Source organism: Bos grunniens, chromosome 13, assembly GCF_055505025.1.
Source record: "Bos grunniens cultivar Pamir isolate PY7600 chromosome 13, Bosgru_T2T1.0, whole genome shotgun sequence".
Lineage (NCBI taxonomy): Eukaryota > Metazoa > Chordata > Mammalia > Artiodactyla > Bovidae > Bos > Bos grunniens.
In genome coordinates, this window is record NC_141177.1 from 70,701,218 (window position 1) to 70,726,298 (window position 25,081).

The 25,081-nt window shown below is 45.8% G+C and overlaps 1 protein-coding gene and 1 long non-coding RNA gene across 15 annotated transcripts in view; both read left to right on the forward strand.

Annotated features, from left to right (window-relative positions):
- CELF2 (CUGBP Elav-like family member 2) overlaps nt 1-25,081 on the forward strand; it is a 560,158-nt gene that overhangs the window by 152,909 nt on the left and 382,168 nt on the right. The window lies entirely within an intron of this gene.
- LOC147361194 (uncharacterized) overlaps nt 1-25,081 on the forward strand; it is an 80,042-nt gene that overhangs the window by 19,426 nt on the left and 35,535 nt on the right. Inside the window, exon 2 of the long non-coding RNA XR_015139892.1 lies at nt 1-25,081. This exon is cut by the window's left edge and continues 14,552 nt beyond it; it is cut by the window's right edge and continues 35,535 nt beyond it. This is a non-coding gene — a long non-coding RNA (uncharacterized LOC147361194).

Below are 25,081 nucleotides of genomic sequence, written 5' to 3' on the forward strand. Positions count from 1 at the left end.
AGGAATTTCTAGAAATAGCGTGTGATTACTTGCATTCATTATTCTGATGGTTTTCATTATGTAAATAGATAGTTTTCCCCTGAGAGTGTTTCTCTTTAGCCAAGCATGGACCTGAATGTGTTTATATATGTCTGTGTGGTATGTTGGGAGAAAGGCTGGAAGGAGGGACTCCTCTCCAAAGTAAGTGGAGGGTTTTGGCTTTTTTTTTTTTTCCTCTTATTTGCTGGTTTTAATCATTTGTAACTCTTGTATTATAACACTCACAATTATTCCATAATTCAGTGAATGCAAAAACCTCAGAAGGCCATATTCTCTACTAGACAACCCCCTCTGACACTGACAAGTGTGCAAACTTGTGCTCTTTTGTCCCTTTTTATGAACCCTGAGTGATATTGTTCGAGATAAATCACATTCAAGGAAAAAGGGACCCATAGGGAAGTGGCATCAAGAAGGCAGAGCTTAACAGTGTCAGCAAAGGGTTAATAAGCTAGACATACTCATTTGTTGCCAGAAACAGGAGCAGAAAACATTTGGCAATGATCCCTTCCTTTTTTCCTGGAGTGAAGGCAAAATGGGTGACAGAGACACTGGGGCCAGCGTGGACTCAGAGCACTAAAGTATCTTCCTGTGCTCAGGAGCTGGACACGTCTCCCTCCCCCGAGGTCCCGCCATGGCCCTGGAACTGGGTGGCAGGCCAGTTAGCCGCGAGTGGTGTGGGAATTCAGCCCATAAACACTCTCTTCCTTCTAGCAGGATGCCTAGCTCTGCCTGACAATTTCCTCATACTGATTTATTGATTTAATTTTTGGTTGGCAGTGATGGTAGTTACAAAGTAAATTCACCCCAGAAAAAAAAGGGTATTTTGGGAATTCGTTAATGCTAACTCTGCACTTGGATGCTGGATTCACTTCCCATCTGCCCAAAACAGCCAAATAAAACAAGGAAGTGACACCAAGCAAGTGACAACTAATTATCTCCTCCGTTTATTCTGCTGGGATGGTGGGAATTGAAGGGTATTGAAGGCTGTTTTCCTCTTAATTGTTAACCTTAGAAATCAAAAGTCAAGTGACCATCACCAATACCACATGTGTCATTGTGTTTGAATTCCAGCAATGTATTTCTCTATCTTCATTTTGATTTAGGAATCAGAAAAAAAAAGAAATTGTCTTGGATTCTTCGCTACTCTTAAACATGTCTTAGCGTAACACATTACCCTAAAACCTAGCAGCTTAAAGAAACAAACATTTGTTATCTCAGTTTCTCTGAGTCAGGAATCTGGGCCTGACTTAGCCGAGGGCTCACATTTCAAGCCCATGGACAGAGGAGCCTGGTGGGTTGCAGTCCATGGGGTCGCTAAGAGTCGGACACCACTGAGCAACTTCACTTTCACTTTTCACTTTCCTGCATTGGAGAAGGAAATGGCAACCCACTCCAGTGTTCTTGCCTGGAGAATCCCAGGGACGGGGGAGCCTGGTGGGCTGCCATCTATGGAGTCTCACAGAGCTGGACACGACTGAAGCGACTTAGCAGCAGCAGCAGCACATTTCAAGATTTTCTGACAAAGCTTCAGTCATGATTTTAGCTGGGGCTGCAATCTCATATGAAAACCCAACTGGGGAATGACCCATCTTCAAGCTTTCTCTCATGGTTTTTTGTGGTTGTTGGAAGAATTCAGTTCTTCATGGGCTGTTGGACTGAGGGCTTCAGTCCCTGGCTTTCTGTTGACTGGGGTTGACTTCCATGGCAGCAAACAGGAGTGAGAATAAGATACGGCCAGCAAGATGGAAGTTGCCGTCTTTTTACAACCTAATGTCGTAAGTGACGTGCTATCACCGTTATAGTGTTCTCTTCATTGTAAATGTGTCACAAGACCCAGGCCCTGCTCAAAAGAGGTGGAGATCACTGGGGGCCACTGTAGAAGGTGCTTACACAGATACGATTCCAAATCTCAAGGTGGAGAGTTGTCTTTGCTGCAGTTACATGATATGTTCTGAGACAAACTCATTACCGGTGGTAATATGGATTGATGCCTTGCAGATACAGAAGAGAGAAATCATAGGGCCAAGAAAAATGTGATAGTTATCTACTTGGTAATTGAAATTTGTCCCACTATGGCTAAGAAGAAACCAGAGTTCAAGCCAAGAGGATGTTCTGTGAGGGCTGAAGGACAAGTTGTTTGAGCTCTGATAGCAGAAGGACCTGTGGATCCGAGACCTAGAGAGAGGGTGGGAGGAGGACTGTGACTGTCACTTCGTACTAGAACAAGCAGATTGTGTTAGGAAACAAGAGTCCCTCCTCTAGGACTGCATGTGGAAAGATCAGGATGCTCTAGAAGGACTTTGGAGACCTGGGAAAAACACTGTTCTCAAAACACTAATTCTATCACCTATGCAGGGTGGCTCCTGGCTGGATTCACTCTGCAGCCTGACCGCCTGATGGTGGGCTGGCCGTGGTCCAAAGGGTGGTGCTCCATCCATATGGAACCTGGGCTCTGCTCACCGTAGAATGCCATAGTCAGCATGCCTTTGGCACCCACTGAGCTGGATGTCAGGAGTCCCTGTTCCAGTGCTGGATCTAGGTCGGTGTTCTTGGATCTATGGAAGTGTTACTAGATCTAAGTGTGTGTCTTTGAGTCTTTTTAGTCACTTTGCCTCCTTGGGTTTAGGAAGCTGATCTATGGAATGAAGTAGAGATTTGCCTCTCCCCCCACCTACAATGCCTTAAAGAGATTGCCAGAGACCCGTGAGCAGCTCCATCCAGTCCCATGTGTAGACACTTCCATGCACATAGCATGTCCTCTGTCTGTAGTATTCAATACCACTGACCACCTCCTTCTCCTCCAAGCACTTCTTCCATTGTGTCGATATCATTTTGGAAGTCATTACCAAACAGCTTATCTTTGAAATGTGAGGGTATATTTGACCCAGGGGAGGCATTTTGCATGCAGAGAGTGGAGAGCTAGACTAGCACCTCAGTAATTGCAGGCACCAGGGAACAGGAGAAGAAGGTGTTTCCAGCAGATACACCTAAGGGGTAAAAAGGTTGAGATTGGAGTGGTTTTAGCAGTGAGTTGGAAGGGGGCAAATCCAGAAGATTCATTCAAGAAGCTCAGCTTCGAAAGGGATCACAGAGAGGTGCTGGGAGCTGGTGGGAAGTAATGAACTTGAGGTGGCTTGTTTCTTAAAGAGAGAAGAGACATACATATTTAAATGCATAGAAGGCATCAGTAGAGAGGATGAGGATGGGGGTGCAGTTTCTGGGGAGGCAAGAGGGGTTAGCCTAAAAGAAGATGGCCAACGCCTCCATTTAAATAGGATGGAAGGAAAAAGGGATGTCCTGGTGGCTGAGACGGTACAGAATCTGCCTGCCTTGCAGGAGGCCTGGGTTCAATCACTGGATTGGAAAGATCCCCTGGAGAAGGGACTGGATACCCACTCCAATATTCTTGCCTGGAGAAGTCCATGGACAGAGGAAGAAAGAAAGGTGTGTGTGGCCTTAGATCAACCTGTGGGACTGGCAGCTTCAACGGGTCTCCTAGACATTCAACCCAAGAGCAGACAGGAGCAGCAGGGGTGTGGCCAATGGCCCAGGAGCAGGGGTGGCTGTTACTGAGCCTGACATGGGGTAGGAGGAGCAAGGCTGGAGGGCAGTGGAGATGTCTGACAGCATCTCCCCTCCTCCAACCCTGCCACCTGCACTTACACAGAGGGAGGAGGAGTTGTTTGCAGGGCAGGAAGTTCCTCGGGTAGCCAGGAGGGAGCCTGGCAAGCTGTCAAGTCAGGGAAGGCTTCCCGGAGGAGGTATGACTAGGGGGCCTGTATCTTGGAGGATGGTCAGGACTCAGGTGTTCCAGGGAAGGAGGAAAGCAGGTAACCACGTGTGCTAAGAACCTGCTCCCTGTATGATGCCGGCACCTGTTACCCGCTTTCCTGCTGCCTTTTGTCAGAGAAGGGAAAAGACCTGCCCGACGTCCTTGGGCTGCTAGGTGAGCAGCCGGGCCCTGACCTCAGGCTGTGTGTGTCTCCAGTGTATACCGCACTGCATCCTGAGGGCTGTGTGGCCAAGTCAAGAGCATGGCTGCGCTGGGCAGAGCAGCTTTGACACCAGAGAATCTAGGGCCAGCGTGGGCCAGCAACACCGTGAGCCTGGGTGAGCCTGATCAGCGCGGGCGGCTGGGCGAATCTGAGTGGCAAATGGTGTTGGTGGCGCTCCACCCCACGGGGACATCCATGGGTGCCACACACCTGACCGGGAGGAGGCCACGCAAGGACCTGTCAGCAGCTGCTCCGGGACGTGAGTCTGGCAAGGTGGCAGTTAACTGCTGACGAATTTCTGACGGGGCCGCGACAATATGTTAATGTGCATTCTCCAACAATATGTTTCCAGCACTGCTTTTTTTCCCCCTGCTGGTTTGATTGAGAAAATCACAGCCACCGAAAGTGCAAGATTTATCCAGAGAGCGTAGCAGGGGTTTGGGATGTGAGCGGGTGTGGGGCGGGGGGCGCCCCTTGGGAGGAATTTACCTTTTGAAACCAGAGGGGGAACAGGTGCTCTGGAAATGGCTCGTAACTGCGTGAGGGCGGGGACCGCGCTCCTGGAGGGGAAGGTTACTCAGATTAACGACATTCCACGGAAAATGATGGCATCCTGGCTCTGTCACTAAAACAGGTGGCTGTCATTATGGCCGTGCGCTCCTAATGGGAAGATAATACGGGGGGAGAGAGGTTTATATCGGCCCCAGAAAGATGAAATTGCACATGAAGGAGGAAACAAGGCATAAAGAGGGCCGCCTGGGGGAATTTCTCGCCCCACAGGACAGCACGTGATTCTCATTAATGGTGCAGCGTTCCCATCACTCTATCCAGAGGGTTATGTTACCTACATCGCTTTCATTTTGGGGGGCTTATTCAAATTTCATTTGGGAAAGATTTTTTTTCCTTCTCTGTATGTTTCTCTTCCATTTAAGAGAGTGAGTATAAAAATGTACTGTGTGTGTGCTCAGTCGTGTCTGACTCTTTGCAACCCCGTGGATTGTAGCCCACCAGGCTTCTCTGTCTGTGGGATCTTTCAGGCAAGAATACTGGAGTGAGTTGCCTGGATCTTCCAGACCCTGGGATCAATGCACGTCTTTTGAGTCTCCTGAATTGCAGGTGGATCCTTTACCACTGCGCTGCCTGTGCTGTGCTGTGCTTAGTTGCTCAGTCCGTATCCGACTCTTTGCAATCCCATGGACTGTAGCCCGACAGGCTTCTCTGTCCATGGGGACTCTCCAGGCAAGAATACTAGAGTTCTTGCCACGCTGTCTTCCAGGGGCTCTTCCCAACCCAGGGAACAAACCCAGGTCTCCCACATTGCAGGCAGATTCTTTACTGTCTGAGCCACCAGGGAAGACCAAGAATACTGGAGTGGGTAGCCTATCCCTTCTCCAGGGGATCTTCCCAACCCCGGAATCGAACCGGAGTCTCCCACATTGCGGTGGATTCTTTACCAGCTGAGCTACTTGGGAAGCCCATAAAAATGTACTGTATATGACGAAATGTACCCCCTTCCTTTTCCTACCAATCATGGTGGCTGCCCAGTAGATGATGGGAAATCCATGCTGCTGCCCCGTCACTTCAGTCGTGTCTGACTCTGTGCGACCCCATAGACGGCAGCCCACCAGGCTCCTCTGTAGTGGGCTACAAATAATGATGAGGCCATACAGGGGTGCTGTGCGAGGTAATTGACATGCCTATGTGCTCTGTTTTTTTCTTAAAATGATGAAGTTTTTTTTTTTTTTTAAAAGATGAAGTCTAAATGTTGTCAATTTAATATAATGGCACCATTTAAACTTATTTGGTGCTAATTATTTCCCGGCACTGTTTTTAAGCATCTTATAAATATTCACTGTTTCCATATTCACAATAACACTTTTAAGGAGCATCAATATTTTTGGAGGTTAAGCGTGAAGAGGGTGAGGGACTCATCCAAGGTCATACAATCAGGAAGTGGTGAAGTTGGGGTTCCCGCAGCAGCAGACTCCGGAACACTGCTATCCACTGGCTGCCCTGCACACATTTTGCTCATTTTCAGTTTCATGGGCCTTTAAATTACTTGTCCCCTCTTTCTAGGGGAGAATACATTTTGAAATCTCAGCATGTTAGACATCACTGCATTGACGGTGGGTGGATATCAGAATGGCACTTGAACTTGAGCAGACAGTGGTGTTTTCCATTTCACAAGGTGTCTTTGAAACGTGCAGTATGGGTCCCTGTCAGACCTTCAGAACCCTGCCCTGCTTGCTGTGTGCACAGTTGGGGGAGGTAAGGTACTCCCTCCTTGAAATCTACTAGAAGTGCGCACTCACTCTCTCAAGCACAGAAGATCAGCACAAAGTTTCAGATATGCATACAATCTTATGTGTGGTTTAAAACCCTACTTGGGATGCTCAGTTGGAAGGGTCTTTCTTTGGCCACACTGAGCATAATTTTTCCTGAAGATTTAGAACTGATGGAGCACAAGTGGGAGGCAGAGTAATTTACCCTATTCCCCCCGCTCCCTGTTCACCATTAGACACAAGACATGAACAGCTCTTTCGCCTTACAAGGCTTAGCCAGATTGCCAAGCAATTACCGTGATTTATGAGGGCAGGAGTAGAAGGAAGCAGCAAACGTAATTGTTAAGTGAGGATGGTCAGATTACCACGCCTGTAATTTGTAGCTTATTTCATGCCACATGGCGTACCTAAGCAGCATATAGAAGAGGGGAATGGTATCTTACTACTTTTGTGTCCCCGGTGCCTAAAACAGTGGCTGGCTTTCAATGTTTGTGGAGCACCTAGCATTCAGAAGACTCCCTGCTAGATACCTGGAGTCATTCAAGAGGGCCTTTGGCTTTCTGCTTTCAGGGTCATAAATAATACATAGTTTATGCTTGCTCGGTCATGTCTGATTCTTTGCAACCCCATGGACTGTAGCCTACCAGGCACCTCTGTCCATGGCATTCTCCAGGCAAGGGATTGAACCCTCGTCTCTTGCATCTCCTGCTTGGCAGGTGGATTCTTTACCACTACACCACCTGGGAAGCCCCATAAGTAATATAATGGGACAAATATAAACATCTGTTGCACAGATGCGTACATGAAAATTGGCATTTAGAGGAGAGAGAAAATGCTTGGGGAAATAGGAAAATCTTTGTGAAGAGGGTATTGAAAAAAAGCTGGCAGAGGCTAGGTGGACTCTTAAGGGATGAGGAAGATCTGGTAGAAAGTTCACAAGAGTGTTAGGCATGTACAGGTTATAAAGGAAATAATAAAGCTGAGATAGGTGTTGACATACGGTGGGGAGTGTGGCTGCCAAGCTGGGGCCTTTGTGTATGGTAGACCAGGCAGTGCAGGACAGAGGAAGATTTTGAAGCAAAGCTCACAGTTCGCCTTTGGAAGGGTTGAGCTCCAAGGGTCTGTCGTGAAGGGTGAACCAGGAGCAGAGAGAGCTGCTGGGAGGATATGAGAGTTATCCAGAGGAAGGGAAGCCAGACCAAGATGGCGCCAGTGGACTGGAGAGAAGAGATGTCTCTCAGGTGTAACTTAGAGGAGTTAGAGTTGTTTGGAGGGGAACTAAAACCAAGGGAAGTTTGAGTTACAACTAAAAATTCTGAACCGGGGGATCTGGGGGTCAGGAGGAAAAGCGAGTGTAGGAGAGAAGATGCCCAGTTGGGTTTCCTGTGGTGGGACATGGAGGATCGTAAACTGTATGCTTGGCAGTTGGAGATGTGTAGGTGGGAGTGGCTGAGCCCAGGAGCATCTCCGTGGAAGTGACGGTGGAAGAGGTGATGATGAACCAGAACCCTGAGGGAAAACGAGTAACGTGAGGTACCCCAGGATGGCTCAGACACATTCAGGTCAACGAGAAGATCCGTCATTCGTGTTTCACGAGCACAAAGTGGCCAAGAGTGGAAACTCGTATTTCCCCATAGGTGACCAGGATCGGGATTCCCAGGTGGCTCAGTGGTAAAGAACCCCCTTGCAAATGCAGAAGACGAAGGTTTGATCCCTGGATGGGGAAGATCCCCTGGAGAAAGAAATGGCAACACGTTCCGGTTTGCCTGGGAAATCCCATGGACAGAGGAGTCTGGCGAGCTACAGTCCGTGGGGTGGCAGAGTCAGACACGACTGAGCGTGCACTGAGCTGAACTGAGCTGACCAGAGTCCACCCCCCACCCTCTCCAGTTCCTGCTGCCTGGGGCACACGTCCAGGCAGACTTCAGAATGACTTCTCTCGGGACAGTGGTACCAGCCCATCCCCACTGCCTGGTGATAGTAGACTCAGTTGTTTGGAAGTCAGCAGTCCTCTAGCTGTTTTCCCTTCTTCCAGCCTGGAACCTTTTAGCCTCCATCCAACACGTCAGTGAGAATGATGTTTCTAATATGAAATTCAGATCCTGCCCCTCCTCCCCTAAGACTCTCCATGCTAATAGCTACAGACGTTCTAAGCAGGGCTTGAGATAGCCCTCTGCCAGGAATCTCTGCCTTGATACAACTCCTTCTTTGGGGGTCTTCTAGCCCCTGGACTCCCTCCCACTTCTCAGAACAGGATTCTGTATGTGATACAAAGGGCCCTTTGCTTTAAGTTCTGGCCTTGGAGTATCTGGTCCACGAACTTCCCATGTCTCTGTTCCCAGTCTCCCCAGTGATTCAGGGAAGAAATGGAGCTGTCCGTTCATGTGTCCATCCGTGGGACTGCCTCGGACCCTAGGTCAGGTTGCTGAACAAGTTAGCAATCGTCTTGGACAACCCTCACTGAGCCCTCAGACTTAGATTAGTTCCCCATGGTTGGTGGGGCAGGCCGTGTTCAGGGCAGAAGTAGCTTTCTGATCCATGATCCCTTTGTGAGTATAGGCTGTGTCCTGCATCCTTCACGAAGGGAAACAAAGTTGACACACATCAAAGGCAGCATAAAGCATACCCCCCACAGGGTAGTTCAGTGCCTGATTAAGGAACCATTATTCATGCTCCGTGAAAGTCCTTCTACACATAATGTTTTGTCAGAGACAGTATACCTCCTAACAGTTCATTTTCCCAGCTACCTTCTTCATTAGATGCGGACAAGTGATGGGACATGGAATCCGTAGTGGCCTCCTCTCAGACTGAAGACATTCACATGAAGAAACAGCTTCTCTTTTCCTTATTCTTCTCCACCCTCCCCACCCCTTCACACGTCACAGAAGACCCCTGACTGCACAGCTGAGTGCCCAGTGAAGGTGCTAGCTCTCTTGGCTGCCAGCCTGTACCAGGCTGTAGGTGAAGACCCAGGGGATACACATTGGAAATTAACCAGAAGCCAGTGGGTATCCTTAGTCACCTCTGAACTTGCCTTGAAGATGCAGGGTCTGCTTCTGGAGAGAGCAAAGGGGGAGCAAGTCCTTATGAACACTCACACAGACACACAGGAGTTGGAACTGGTATCTGTCCAGAGAGTAAGAGGGGGAAAGGGGACAGCTTGGAGGAGGAGAAGGAAATCTGGGCTGAAATATTTGGCCTGTGCTATCTGGGCAGCATGCCTGTGTCCCCTGAATTTGCCATGCTGAAATCCCGACCCCCAGAGGTGACGGTGTTGGAGGGGAGGGGAGAGTGCTCGGGAGCTGCTTGGTTGTGAAGGTGCCGATCTGAGGCACACAGACACTCTGACCATAGGGCATAGGACAAATACTTTTCAGCCTGATTTTCTTCTCCTCTCCCAAGCTGTGCCCTTTCCCCTTCTGAAAACAGAGGGACAGGGTGCTGGTTCTGAGCCAGCAGGAGGTCCTTCATGAGAACAGGACTGCTGGCACCTTTGCCTTGGACTTCCAGCTCCAGAACACTGAGATATAAATTTCTGTTGCTTGAAAACCACCCTGACTGTGGATTTCTGTTACAGCAGCCCAAGAAGACTGAGGCTAAGCATGAGACAACCCTACTCCAGCATTTGAGGGTGCCCAAGCTGTTCCCTCCATCTAGGAGCCTGCCCTGTAGCCTGCCCCATCCAGCCTGCTCCAACTTCAGCTCCTCCCATATTCTCTCTCTCTCTCCTTCAAGCTCTGCCCCCCTCCCAAAGCCCCTGCATCTTCTGGAAAAGGCTGTCAGTCCCCCAGCCCTGCCTGTGTCCCCAGGGGGCTGTGACTCCCCTGGGTCTCTCCCCAGCCTCATTGCACTGTGTGGATGGTGGTGGTGGGGGCGCTGGGGGACAAAGTAGAGGACTGTATGATGTGGGTGAGGGGATGGCAGGGGGATCTTCTCTCAGAGTTGCAGACTGTTTATTATGTTTTTAAAGTCCCATCTAGAAATTCAGACTCAGTTCATGCCGCAAGGATCCATTTCTGGCTGAAAACCCTTGCTTAGCCTAAGGAAGAGAGTCCCCTTCTTCAGATTGACCCATCTTTGACATTTTTTAGTGCCCAAAGAGCATCCGTCTCCTCTCTGAGCCTGGCTTGCTTGAGGGTCTTCTCTGATTGCCTCCCTCCCTTCCTCCCATGGCCACAGGAGGGGTTGGGGCAGGGCCCGGGGCGGGTCTCTGGCCACATTTGTGCCCATCACTGATGTGCAGACTGTGTGCTTCTGCCCGCCTTGTGTGTCCTCAAGCAGGGTGGGAAGCTGGAGCTGGCAAGGGCCGTGATCTGAACATAACTAGGGCACACAGAGGAAAGAGGTCACGGGGAGAATGGTGACCTTAGCCCTGTAGGATCAGCTGTTCTGACTGGAATCTCCACAGACACTGGATCTGAGCCAATGGAGTGAGTGTCTTAAACTCAGCGGGATTTCAGATGGCAGCCTGGCCAAAGGGTCAAAGGAACCAGGCAGTGTTCCTTAAACAGTAGCCTCCACAAGTGGGCATGGGATGGTCCTTAATATTCTCATCTTTTTTGGTGGGGAGGAGTAGATGTATGATTCCTTTAATAATAGGATGCTACCAGGGGCTTCCTGCTTGGGGAAGAATGGAAGGATTGCAGGGGTCTCAGAAGAGAGATGTGAAGAATGACCACTTCTACATATGAATTTTCACTGCTGCCACCCTGTTTTGGAAATTGGAGACCATTTACTTATTTATCATCTTTGCATGTAAAATTGTAATTCTCGCGATTATGTTGCCTCAGGGCATGAGTACAGAACATAAAATTCCGTTAAAGTCTACAAGGCAGAACAGCAGCAGCTATCAGCACGTATTAAAATCTCTACTGTTCAATGCTTCTTAGGAAGGTAGGTCACACATCCAGGCCTGGGCTACACTAAAGCGGAATTTCCATAAGAAGTACTTTGAAGATCACATCTGAGAACAGGTGGGTTGTAGCTTGGTGGGATGTGTTTGTTGCAGCGGTTACTTTTGTGATGGTGTCATGGTAACTTGAGAACATCACTGTGTCTGGTTGGCGAGCCTGTGTTTCCTGATCTACTATTTAGCGAGACACTTGGAGTCTAGGAAAGCCAGTTACCAAAGCCACCAGAATGAGCTGACTGGGAACTCATCTTTAGTACTATTTTTCTTTCCTGTAGTTCCAAATACTCAAGCCCTGACGTTACTAAGTTTCTGTTCAATGAACAGCTACCACTTAAAGAGAAGAGTGATTGGGTGGGTGAACATGGCTCCATGTGTTCATTCCTCCAAGGACACTAGCTTTGAAGGATGAAGACTGCATCCCCTGACCCCCAACCCCCGGCCATCCACTCTTCCTCCCTTCCTGGGACAGTGGGGCTGAAGGCACCCTATGGCTGGTGGGACAACTCCAGAAGCCCAAAGTGCAGAAGACCAAGGGGGAGCCCATCATTGGCAGACTGTTCAGTGTTTCAGTTCAGCTAGTATTCCCTGCTTAACGCCAGTCCTTTCATTTTATCCCTTGAACAAAGAGGAAAGAAGGCAGCTCTTACTTTTCCATTTAAATCACATGCTAGTCACCTAAGGGGGCTTCCCTGGTGGCTCAGACAGTAAAGAATCTGCCTGCAACGCGGGAGACCCTGGTTCAATCCAGGGTCGGGAAGATCCCCTGGAGCAGGGAATGGTGACCCACTCCAGTATTCTTGCCTGGAGAATCCTATGGACAGAGGAGCCTGGTGGGCTACAGTCCATGGGGTTGCAAAGAGTCGGACACGACTAAGTAACTTTCCCTCACTCACTAGTCACCAAATGTGGGGTAGAGATGAAGAGGTCATCTCCCATTCTGTCACCTGTCCCTCAAACCCCGTACCTCGCCCCTTTGACGCAGCAGCCCAGATGTAAAGCCATGGCTTAGCCAAGAGACGAGCCCCAGAGGGGAAGGGCATTCTGCACACACAGGTGTCTGGGGCCAGTCTCCAGTGCCCAGGGCTTCTTCCAATGACAGACTCCCCCTTGGTCTTCTGCGCTTGGGACTTCTGGGGCTGTCCCACTGGCCACAGGGCCCCTTCAGCCCCACTGTCCAAGGACAGGAGGGTGAGTGGATGACAAACAGAGCCAGTGGCCCCAAGCCAGAGAGGGAAGCATGGCTGCCCTCAGCCTTAGAAGTGGGGGCCCCAGGGCTGCTCTACGCAGCCACGCAGAGTGTCTTTGCACATTTTCAAATGTCAGGAAATAGCAACGGGGAATTACTCTGCCAGAATTACTGTCTTGGTTGTACGTTCTAAGGGAAGAGCCGTGTCATAACACACTCTTAATCCTTAGCCGCTGAAGTTCTGCAGCTATTATGTACTTTTCTTATCACAGCTGGGTACTCTGGACCAGCTCGGAAAAGAGCCAAATCTCCATCCTTTTGAAAACTTGGCTGTCGGACCATGCCCATTGTTGGGAAGGGAGATTTCCTCTACCCTTCTTGGTTCTTCTAGCTGTCTGACATGAGACAAATTAACACAGAAAGTCAAACAAAAGTTTAATAACATGTGTATGTGGGAGAGACCCAGGGAAACTGAGTCACTCGCCAGAATGGCTGACACCCTCGCCTTCAACACCATCTTCGGCTGAAAACAAAAGAGGATGTTGGGGGTGGGGCTTGGGACTTCAGAGGGGAGGAAGGCTGTTCACATGATGTTGGAAAAGCAGTTGTTAGATAAACAAGTGTTTGCTGGGCCACGTGGAGACAATGGGACATAGAAAGGAATTCTAACAAGCAGAATCGCTCCCCGTATACATACCTAGTTCATACTCTAATAATTTATGTTGCTCACTCCCTTGCTGGACCAAGTCCTCCATCTACATTATTTTTTATTTTTTTTTTTAATTTTTCGCTGCATGGGGTCTTCATTGCTGTGTGGGCTTTCTCTGCTTGCAGTGCACGGGCTTCTCATTGCTGTAGCTTCTCTTTTTGCAGAGCACAGGCTCTGCAGATACTCGGGCTTCGGTAGTTGCAGTACATGGACTCAGGAGTTACCGCTCCCAGGCTCCGGAGCACAGGCTCAGTGTTTGTGGTGCACGGGCTTAGTTGCTCCTCAGTGTTTGGGATCCTCCCAGATCAGTGATCGAACCCATGTCCCCTGCATTAGCAAGCAGATTCTTACCCACTGTACCACCAGGGAGGTCCCTTACATTATTTTAGGGGGTTGTGGGGATGGTCACAGGTTCTTCCTGAGTCTTTTGAGCCTTTATTGTTTTCACATGCTTAAGAGACGTTTGAGGGTGTAAGTTTTGCTTCTGTTTCAGGGGCTTCCCTGATAACTCAGTTAGCAAAGAATCCACCTGCAATGCAGGAGACCCCAGTTTGATTCCTGGGTTGGGAAGATCCCCTGGAGAAGGGAGTGGCTACCCACTCCAGTATTCTGGCCTGGAGAATTCCATGGACTGTATAGTCCATGGGGTTGCAAAGAGTCAGACACGACTGAGCAACTTTCACTGTGCTCACTTCACTCTGTAAATCCACCGACTCAAAAAAAGAGCTATCATTGCACATGGCTTCACAGAAAAGGCAGGTATTAATAGGGAAGAAAGACAGTGAGGGAAGAAAAAAAAAAATAGGAGTTAGACTTTGGGGAGAAAGTGGCAGGACTTGAAACCCTGGGAAGAGGCCTTGACAGTGGAGCCGCAGAGTCTCTCCATCTTGTTCCTTTTTCTACGTAAATATTTGAACACTTATCTCTATCTAGCTACCTCTCTTTATAAAGAATTAATGAGTATGAGATGGTGCAGAAAAAGGATTGCAGTTATTTAAGTGGCTACTTTAAAGTTAGTTTTAATCAGACATTTGTATCATGTAATTATGGCCCATGGCTTTATGGGAGAAAACTATAGTTTAAGAAATTAAGCCAAGATAGTGTGGAGAAGGAATGCTGTATGATGCTGGTTCCCCATTTGGTCCACATGTAATTAAGTTTGCTCATTCTTCCTGTAATCAGGCGTCCAGAGTGATCCCTACATTTTTAAAGGGCTCAGGTTCAGTGGTCGTAAAAGATGATGCTGGAGAAAAACAGATGGGTGAGTGGGTTCAGATTGCCTACATAATAGAAAAACAGTAATAAAAATGCCATCACCTCCATATTGTGGGAAGACAAATGCAGTGCTCATCACGGATGACTGGTTAGGCTCATTCTGTCCTCCAGCCATAATCAATTGTACATCATTAACAAGACACAAAATCTTTACTAATTAGCTTTTATGATTATACTGTTATTGCATGGAGGCATTTAAAGCATTGGCGATAAAGGAGATTCGATGCCCACAAAAGAAGAATCCTCTGAAAGGGGGGAAATTTCGGCCCCACCGCTCGAGTCATCATCAGAGATTTTCACTCACTGTTACCATCTGTAATTTTTAACTCAATTCACTGTGAAGATTAATATTTTTAGTAAGTGAGTGACAACTGTTGAAAAGAGGGAGAAGAATATTGAATATGCTTTCACACCAGAAAAACTGGGAGAAAGTCAAGCTGCTGAAGTTATCGAACAAGAATAATTGTTCATTTTCTCTTTGATTGAAATCTTCAAGTCTATTTATTTTTCTTGCCCTATATATCATGTCTTATAAATTGTTCTTCTCTCAGTGTAAGAAATAAAGTTCAGCCAATTAAAAAAGAGTTAGATCCATACCTTACACCAGGATATATTTCAAAGGGATCCAAGATTTAAATGCAAAATATGAAACAATAAATGTATCAGAAGAAATCATGGGAGAATTCTTTGATAACATCATAGCAGGGAAGCCTTTTTAAAAACCATGATACAAAATCCAAAAGCTATCAAAGAAATATTAGATAAATTCAACTTCAAAAAAAAAAAAAATTCTGCATGGCAAACTTACAAAAACGGACCAAAACAGCAATAAACCAAGTCAAAAAATAAATGACAAGCTAGGAAAAAAAAAATATTTGCATTTCATATCACAGACTGAGGCCTGCTATCTCAAATATGTAAAGAGCTGCTATAAATCAAAATGACAAAGTCCAGCAAACCAATGGAGAAATAGGCAAGGATGTGAATAATCATTTCCCAGAATAGAGTATTCACATTTTCCTAAAACATATGAAAATATGCCCAGCTCCACTCAAAAGGTAAATGCCAATTAAACTACAATGGGATAGCAGTTTTTGATGATCAGACCAGCAAGATCAGAAAGTTGTATAAGAGGTTTTGTTGATGAGAGCGTGAGAAGTAGGGTCTTTCCCGTTGCTGATTGGAGTAGAAATTGGTACAGATTCTGGGGAGAACAGTTTGGCAACGTCAAACAAAACGACAAATGTACAAACCTTCCAATCCAGCAATTCCACTCCTAGGAATTTATCCTACAGATACGTTTATGTGAAGAGATTTATTTAAAAGTTACCCGTTCCTGCATTGTTTGTAAAAGAAAATGCAAGAAAACCACCTAAATGCCCCTCAGTGGGAAACAAGTTAAATTACGAGACAACAATCCAGCGGAACACTTATGTTTCTGTGGAATAAAAATACGGATGTTCTTTATGCACTAATTTAGGAAAATCCCCAGGTTATATTAATTTTTTTTAAGGCAGCAATATGTAGCACAGAGTAGATAAATATATTTTGTTCAAAAGGGAAAAAACAGGCAGATGCATTCATTGTTTTAAAAAGATAAATCATCATCTTTGGTTCTTAGACAATTAACTGCTCTTCCAAAGGCTCCAGATATTCAGCACTTGTCCCCTTTCTGTTATCTTTTCTTCTGGTTTGAGCAATCTCTGTAAGGATAACTCTGTATTTTTTAAAGCATCATTTACTGATTGCTTTCTAGAGCTTCCACAGATCTCTCTTTAAACCTCAGAACAACATTTTCAGAAAGATGGTGATGTGTCTGTTTTATGGATGAGATAACTGAGACTCAGAGATGGCAAGGAACTCACTCAAGGCCATGTGGCTAGGAAGTTGCAAGTGAAATGAAAGTCACTCAGTCGTGTCCGACTCTTTGTGACCCCATGGACTATACAGTCCATGGAATTCTCTAGGCCAGAATACTGGCGTGGGTAGCCGTTCCCTTCTCCAGGGGTGTCTTCCCAACCCAGGGATCGAACCCAGGTCTCCTGCATTGCGGGCAGATTCTTTACCAGCTGAGCCACAAGGGAAGCTCGAGAAGTTGCAAAGCCAGGCCCGAGTCTGCCTGGGCCTAAAGCTTGTATGCTTCTTGCTCAGCCAGGTTGAGCAAGCATTCCTCACCTTTCTCATTTCACGTGAACTGATGAAATTCTAGCTGAGCATGAGGGTGGCCCATGGACTTTGCAGCTTCCTAGGCCCTATCCTAGGGCTTCCCTAGTAGCTCAGTTGGTAAAGAATCTACTTGTAAAGCAGGAGACCCGGGTTCAATCCCTGGGTTGGGAAGATGCCCTGGAGAAGGAAATGGCACCCCACTCCAATACTCTTGCCTGGAGAATCCCATGGACAGAGGAGCCTTGTGGGCTGCAGTCCATGGGGTCAAAAGAGTTGGGCACAACTAAGCAATAACACACACATCCTAAATCTAGGATCCTAAATTCAGGCTCCATCCTAAATCTATTGATCCAACTCACTGGAATAGAACCTTTACACGAGGGCTCTTCAAAGCTCCTTGGAGGAGCCTGATAAACATGGAGCTTCAGAAGCACTGCCACTCAGTAATAAGTAAGACTAGCTGCACCCACCCACATTCACTTGTTCTATCGTCAGACAACCACGTGAAGTAGGTACTGTCAGTGTGCCCATTTCACAGATACGGACACACAGGCTTCGAGCAACAAGTGAAATAATCTGCCCCTGCCACAGGGCTAATGATGGGGTGGGAGCTGAGGTTTAAGGCCGGATAGACTGGCTCCTGGACTCCGATCCATCGGGCTACATTCTCAGCTACATACAGTGCTCGTATGGAGTGATTAGCCATCATAAGGTAAGACACCAGGATATTGTTCTGGGGCCATGATGGTGGATGCGTGGACTCAGTTGAAAGGGAATATGGGGCTTCCTTCTGTTACTCATCAGGAAACTGAAACTCAGAGAAGTGAAGGATCCCAATAGTTTAAATAAATGCTCAACAGAACTCCCTGCTTCCTTCTGTGTCCATCTTCCTTTTTTGCCCAACACATCAAGTCGTTATTTGAAATTGCCCAGACCTAAGTTAGAAAAGATTGTACTTGTTAGAAAGAGATGGGAAGAAAGGGCAACTGAGAATCCATTTGCTGTGGTTTTTAAGGTTGTCTTTCATGGATGCATCAGTTTACAGATATTTTTATAGCAACATCCTTCTTCTTCTTTTTTTTATCTCCGTGTTTGATGGGGAGCTTACCGAACATCGATACTGAGTTATTTTACTTTATTGCTGCCACAATACTGCCCTTAATAAAAAGTGAAAGAAAGAAGAATGAAAGCTTATGGTCTCTCTACTCTATTTCTTCAAGAGAAGCCCATCATCAAAGTTTTAGGGTTTAAAATTCTTTTTAGAGAAAATGCTTTCCTGTCACCAGAAGAAAATGCTTCAGGTGCTCTTTTTACTTGCGTATTTCTTTCCCTTTCTAGCAGTCCCCACCCCTCACCCCGTGGCATCCATCAACTGCATACAACCTTGGGAGGAGCCCATACTTGGATCAAATCCTATTTCTGCCTCTTTTACACAGTGTGACCTGAAGCAAGTGTCTTAACCTCTCTGAACCTTGGTTGTTAAACTTCTGTACCACAATGTTAAATAATATCTACTGGTCAGGACTGTGAGGCAGAAGGTTCAGTGAACACTATTTATGAAAGCGCTCACCAGAGTGGCCCTCACATACTCAATGCCACTTACATCTCAATTACTTCTCTAATAATGAGATAAACTGCCTCCTTATAACTTGACGACTGGCTCCAGCTCTGATAGCTGAGCTCTCTGGATCAAGGGTAAAATCTCCCACAGGGCAGCTCCCCAAACATTTAAAACCAACCACCTTCTCACCCAAATCCTCCCCTTGCTTCAGCACTCTGGAGTTTTGACTTCTTCTCCTATGATAATTTTTGGTCTCTACGTCATTTAACCAATCTTTCCACCAATTCATTCAAACTGGTTTATGTGTTTAGCTGTGAGAGAAGGTCCTGGTTAATTTATTGAAAGAAGAATACTAGTAGAATGGTACATTAGTGCCAAGATAGAATTAGCATTGCTTCTTGGAAGGAAACCTGTAAGAAACCTAGACAGTTTATTTAAAAGCAGAAACATCACTTTGCCAGCAAAGGTCTGTATGGTATTTCCAGTAGTCATATACAGATATGCGAGTTGGACCATAAAGAAAGCTGAGCACAGAAGAATTAATGCTTTCTAATTGTGGTTTCTAATCTAAATCTGGATAAGACTCTTGAGAGTCCCTTGGACTGCAAAGAGATCAAACTAGGCAATCTTAAAGGAAATCAACCGTGAATATTCATTGCAAGGACGAATGCTGAAGCTGAAGCTCCAGTACTTTGGCCACCTGATGCAAAGAGTTAACTCACTGGAAAAGACCCTGATGCTGGGAAAGAAGGCCAAAGGAGAAGGGGGCAGCAGAGGATGAGATTGTTAGAAGGCATCACCAACTCAATGGACATGAATTTGAGCAAACTGTGGGAGATAATGAAGGAGAGAGGAGCCTGGCGTGCTGCCATCTATGGGGTGGAAAAGAGTGATTTAGTGACTGAACAACAACAATAACAATCCTCAGGGATGCACTCAGTCACTCACTCACTAAAGATTATCCCAGAATGCCTTCTGTTTGAATGTAAAAGAACGGATTGGTTCACTTATGAGGCGATGTGAGTTAAGGCCAGAAGACTCCTGCTGGAATTAACCAGGTCATGCTTTCAACAACAGCTCAGGCTTACTAGATTGTAGAATTGTCCCTATGATTCAGGAAAGAGTTGGTAGTTGTGGATAGAAACTGGTTTGGAGGTCAGAACAGACAAAAATAAGCTCTTTACCCGCAAACAAACTGTTTTCCTGTAGCCTTCCCCATTTTCCTCTTTGGGATCATGTTCTTCATACCATGCTGGTGACATTATGAGGCTAAATACTATAATAACAGAACTTCCCTGTTAAGCTGGTGGTTAACACTTTGCCTTCCAATGCAGGCGTTCGGTTCAGTTCAGTTCAGTCGCTCAGTCATGTCCAACTCTCTGTGATCCCATGGACCAATGCAGGCAATTCAGGTTCAATTCCTCATTGGAAACCTAAGACCCCACATGTCTCATGGCCAAAAAAAAACAAAACAAAACATAAAACAGAAGCAACAGTGCAACAGATTCAATAAAGATTTTTTAAGTGGTCCACCTCCAAAAGAATCTTAAAAAAAAAACACTAGAATCACCTCACATTGTTCGGAAGAAGGTCATTTCATCACAGCCCTCCCTCAGTGTTCTCAGGGGATTGGTTCGAGGACTGCCCCCTCCACTGCGTGTACCGAAATCCACAGATGCTCAAGTCCCTTAAAGAAAAAGTATTTGCATATAATGTATACAGCCCTCCTGTATAGTTCAAATCATTTCTAGGTTGCTTATAATACCTGAAAAGAGTGAAAGTGTTAGTTGCTCATATGTGATTCTAAGACCCCATGGACTATAGCCTGCCAGTTTGCTCTGTCTGTGGGATTCTCCAGGCAAGAATACTGGAGTGGATTGCCATTTCCTTCTCCAGGGGATCTTCCCAACTCAGGGATAGAACCAGGGTCTCCTGAATTGCATGCAGGTTCTTTATTGTCTGAGCCACCTGGGAAGTCCTTAAAATACCTAATGCAATGCAAATGCTGTGTGAATAGTTGCTGGTTTATGACAAATTCAAGTTTTGCTTTGTGGAACATTCTGGAAATTTTTTTCCATAGTATTTTCTATTTGTGGTTGGTCACATCTGCAGATGAGGAACCTAAGAATACAGAGGATACAACTGGAGGGTCCACTGTATAGTTTCTGCTTTGGTTTTCTGTTTCAGAGGAGTATAGGACTCCAGGAATGTTTATGGAGTGTTCAGTAGGCTTGGATGAAGTAGACAGATGAAATGTGAGTGATTATTTAGGAGTCAGTAATTGAGCCTGGCTGAAAGCTCTCCTTCATCAAAGAAATGTTTAGACCAAAAGAAGCATGTGTCTGCCTCTTCATACATCTGTCTAGAGAGAAGGGTGTGTAGAGGGAATTGAAGAGATTCAACAAGAAAGGAAAACTTGTTCAAGCATGAGGGAAATGTTGCCCTGAAATCTGTGCTTGGCTTCTTCCCAGAGATGATGCTTCTCCTGGACTTTGCAGCTGAATTCTCAGGGATTTATCCTCAGAAGTACCATGTGTACCAATGCATCTGCTTCTGGAAGGAACCACATTTTTAAGGGGGAACACAGAACAAACAGTGGAGCCAGGATGATGGAAGTGAGAAACCAGCCATCTGCCGAGATATTTTGCAGCCCAGCCTGAGGCTCTCTGGAGCAAACACATGGAACACAGAGCATCCTGGCCAAACTGTGGCGAAGACCCTCGGATTCGGAACTGCCCTGTCTGACCTGTCTGACAACTTTGAAGTGCCATTTCACTGCCCTGCCTTTCAGATATGTTAGAAAACAAAGAATAAGGGGACTTCCCTAGTGGCCCAGTGGTTAAGAATCTGTCTTGCCATGTAGGGGATATGGGTTTGATCCCTGGTGGGGAAACCAAGAGTCTACATGCTGTGGAGCAACTAAGCCCATGCACCTCAACTACTGAGCCAATGCACCACAAGAATCTGTACCCTGCAGTGAAAGATCCTGTGTGCTGCAACTAAGAGCTGATGCAACCAAAATAAATAACTATTTTAAAAAAAGAAGAGAGCCACCGAATCACCCCTGTGTATGAATGTACTGTGCTTGGTTGGCTACCAAAGACTCAGCCAACACATCTTTCTAGTACAGAAAAGCCCCAAATCCAGTTTAATACTGCCATGGACTGAATGTTTCTCCCTCCAGAATTCATATATTTAAGCCGTAAGCGCCAGTGTGATGGTGCTTGGGGGTGAGACCTTTGGGAGGTGATTAGGTCATGAGGGTGGAGCCCTCATGAATGAGATTAGTGTCCTTTTAAGAAGAGACAAGAGAGAGAGGATCTTGCTCAGCCTTGTGAGACACAGTCAGAAGACAGCCATCTGCAAACCAGGAGGAAGGCCCCCACTGTGAACCAAGCCCTGTGGGCACTCTGGTCTCAGACTCCTAGCATCCAGACTACAAGAGAGAAGTGCTTAGTTTTTAAGCCATCCAGTCTGTGGTCATGGTGTTTTTGTTATAGCAGCCCAAGCAGACTAAGAGATGCACGTCACAATTATGGCCTTCTACATATCAGTCATCCAAGTCACCCAGTCCATCACGGCTTTGACATTGTACTTCTCATCAGAGTTGTGAGATCGTGTTCATCTTCTGTAAATATTTACTGAGCATTTAAAATACTCTTAGTTCTCCTCAGAAGAAAGCAAATGTTCACAATAAATTATTGCCTGCATTTTACAAGGGAGACAGATAAGGTTCTAACTAGGTGATTTGTCCAACATGGAGAACCAAGCTGGGATTATAAGAATATTCTTGAATCTCCAGCCTGTGTTATTTCAGGGCAGTTCTACCATCTTCCTAAGATTGAATATTACATTTTTCCTCCTTGGGTATTTCTGATCCATCTGCAGAAGGTGCTGTCATCACATAGGTATTATCTGGCCTTTTCAGAGATAGAGATTGACCCCAAACCCCAGGGGAAGTTGCCTTAGATTATTTTCCTCTGTAAAAAAATGTTTGCTGGATGAAAAAGCATGAAGTCGGTGCAAACTATTATAGCATTGAATTATCGTTTTCCTTTTCAATTAGCACCAGGAGCTGTCACCTCATGTGACCCAAACTGAAAAAGGATTAGCATCAACACGTCTTTATTCCAAGTCTGTGGTTATCAGCATACACATGAAGCTGTCAGGATTCTGGCTACAGGCTCCAAAACTCTCCAGCCACTCAGGATGGCTTTAAACTGCAGCTGGATTTCGTAGCCAGATAATGAACTTCTTAGCAGACTTTTCAGCCAGTGGCACACTCCTCCTTAGGGATCATGGGGCTCTAGAAGCAGGAGATGTTGGCAACTGGAAACCTTTCTGATAAAAGGCTGCAAGAACAGTGGTGGGAGAATGAACGCAAGGAGCTTTTCCTTCTCTCTCCATTCCTCCTAATGTGTAGTGTCTGAATCTTCCTTCCCCAAAACTTTATCTTTCAAACCACTTGAAGCCAGTACCCTTTGAGGCATTGAACCAGTGAACCACCATGTAATGCAAAAAATCCAACTGATTAGAATTCATGTTAGTACCTACCCAGTAGAAGCAATATGCAGGCAGACCTAGTTTTTGCATGTGGCTTTATTCTGCAATTTTTTACAGATTGAATGTCTGTGGCAACTTGTCAGATTATGTTTTGTTTTGTTTTTAGCAATAATGTATTTTAAAGCTAAAGTATGTGCATTGTTTTACATACTGTTATTACATACACTTGGAGAAGGGAATGGCAACCCACTCCAGTATTCTTGCCTGGAGAATCCCACGGATAGAGGAGCCTGGCAGGCTACAGTCTACAGGGTCGCAAGAGTCGGACATGACTGAGCGACTAAGCACACATTATATGCTTAATAGATCAGTGTCCACACAGAGTCGGACACGACTGAAGTGACTTAGCGGCAGTAGCAGCAGCAGTACAAACATAACTTTTATATGCACTAGGAAGCCAAAAATTTTGTGGGACTCACTTTATTGCAACATTCACTTTATCACAGTCGTCTGGAACCAAACCCACAATATTGTCGAACTATGCCTGTGTTCTTAAAGCTAGTTGGTAGAACAGCCTGTCAAATGGAAACCTCTGTTTAATTGATACAACCATGCTTCACTGGGCGCAGTGAAAATTGAGATTCAGAATGGTGACCTAGAGGCAATGAAATATTTTGAAACACGTTGAATCATCAGAGAAAGATTAAAATATGTTGTTTTAGCATTAATAGTATTCTATTGTGTTCCATTTCTTGCAAATTGCTAATACATACCTAGTATTTTTGGTGATACTCTATTAAACTGAGTGTTTGATTTGACACAATATCCCATTTCCTAGCAGAGACTTCTTGTTACATCTGGCTGGTTGTTTTTGCTCAAGGCAGAGTTAGGTGTTTCTTATTTTTTATGGGGAACTTAATAGGCGTGCGTTAGAATCTGCCTCCTTTTTTTTTTTTAATTGGGCATTAACTTTATAGACTGAACTACAGAAGGCACATTTTAGAGGGAGGTATTGTAACTGGTTGTGCCCTCAGCCAGACAACTAGCTGCTCCTAAGGATCTCAAAGTTTGGCATTCTCTGGCTAATGGGATAAAAAGAATCTTTTTCATTGCTCTGATATCTCTTCCTATGTCTTGAGCACAGCCCCCAGCTCCTCAATGGAATTTGAATTCCAAAATAATCCCTCTTATAAGGAATATTTTTAGGCCTGAAGAAGGCCAAAGAGTTTCATTTGAAACTGAAATTCCTCTGTTCCCCGCCCCATCCCACCCCCAAAATAGAGAAGAGGTAAGTTCTTCAAGTAGGTGAGGGGATTTGGACTTAATGATCTCAAGGTTTAAAAGAGACCCAAAGGAAAGCTGACCTCGTTTTATTGGCAGAAGATTACACTGTGTATTTATAGTTTGTGATATTGACTTCTTGAAGACAAAAACTAAAAATATATTGGGGAATTTTATCGTGTTAAAGAAGGAATGTGTGACATTCCCATTCAGGTAAATTTCTTCATGTGACTAATTAAACAATGGTGGCACCAACACCAAAGATTTTGTTTTGGTTTTAGGGTTATTTATTTTTTTTAAGATGTTTGAAAAATATTTTGCACATTATTCAACTTGGGACTTTTAAGAGAATATTTCACTGCCTTCCTGGGTATACTTTCTTTTCTTTTTTTCCCCTTAGATCTTTTTTTTTTTCCCCCCAATCAAATATGGATGAAAAACAAAAATTTAATCTAAAATTAGAAAAGGCTCTTTCTTCTCCCCACTTCTCAATCCACAGGCCCCATGGATCCACATGATGAAGGTTTCAGGAGAAACAAGAGAGATGCTCATTACCACTCTCTCCGCCTGGCTCTGACTCCTCTTTCAATCATCACACACAGGCTTTGAAGGGTTCTCGGAACCACTGATTGCTGTAGGACAGACTCATCGTTCTGCCCAAAGAGGCTGCCATGCTTGAAGTAACAGAGAAAATATACCTTCACAAGAAATCTCTTTTTCAACAACTTAGAATGAGGAGGGGGCTCCCCTGGTGGCTCAGACGTTAAAGAATCTGCCTGCAAGGCAGGAGACCCAGGTTCGATCCCTGGGTCAGGAAGATCCCGTGGAGAAAGGCAGGGCAACCCACTCCAGTATTCTTGCCTGGAGAATCCCATAGACAGAGGAGCTCAGCGGGCTACAGTCCTTGGGTTCCCAAAGAGTCTTTCACTTTTCAGACCGAGGAAGGCAGGGGAGGGAGGAGGGAGATGATAGGAGAAGAGCAGGAGACATAATTGGATATTTCTTTCAAGCCCTCCAGAGGTCATGCAGACCCTTGGCTCCTTCCACAGGCAGCTCCTCGCTGTTGCCCAGCCTTCTGATCCTCATCTTTTCAATGAGTAAACTCTGTTTTAGTCTACACTGGAAAAAAAATGTCCCTTCCCTTCCACACTTGAAGTTGTCATCTTCAATTT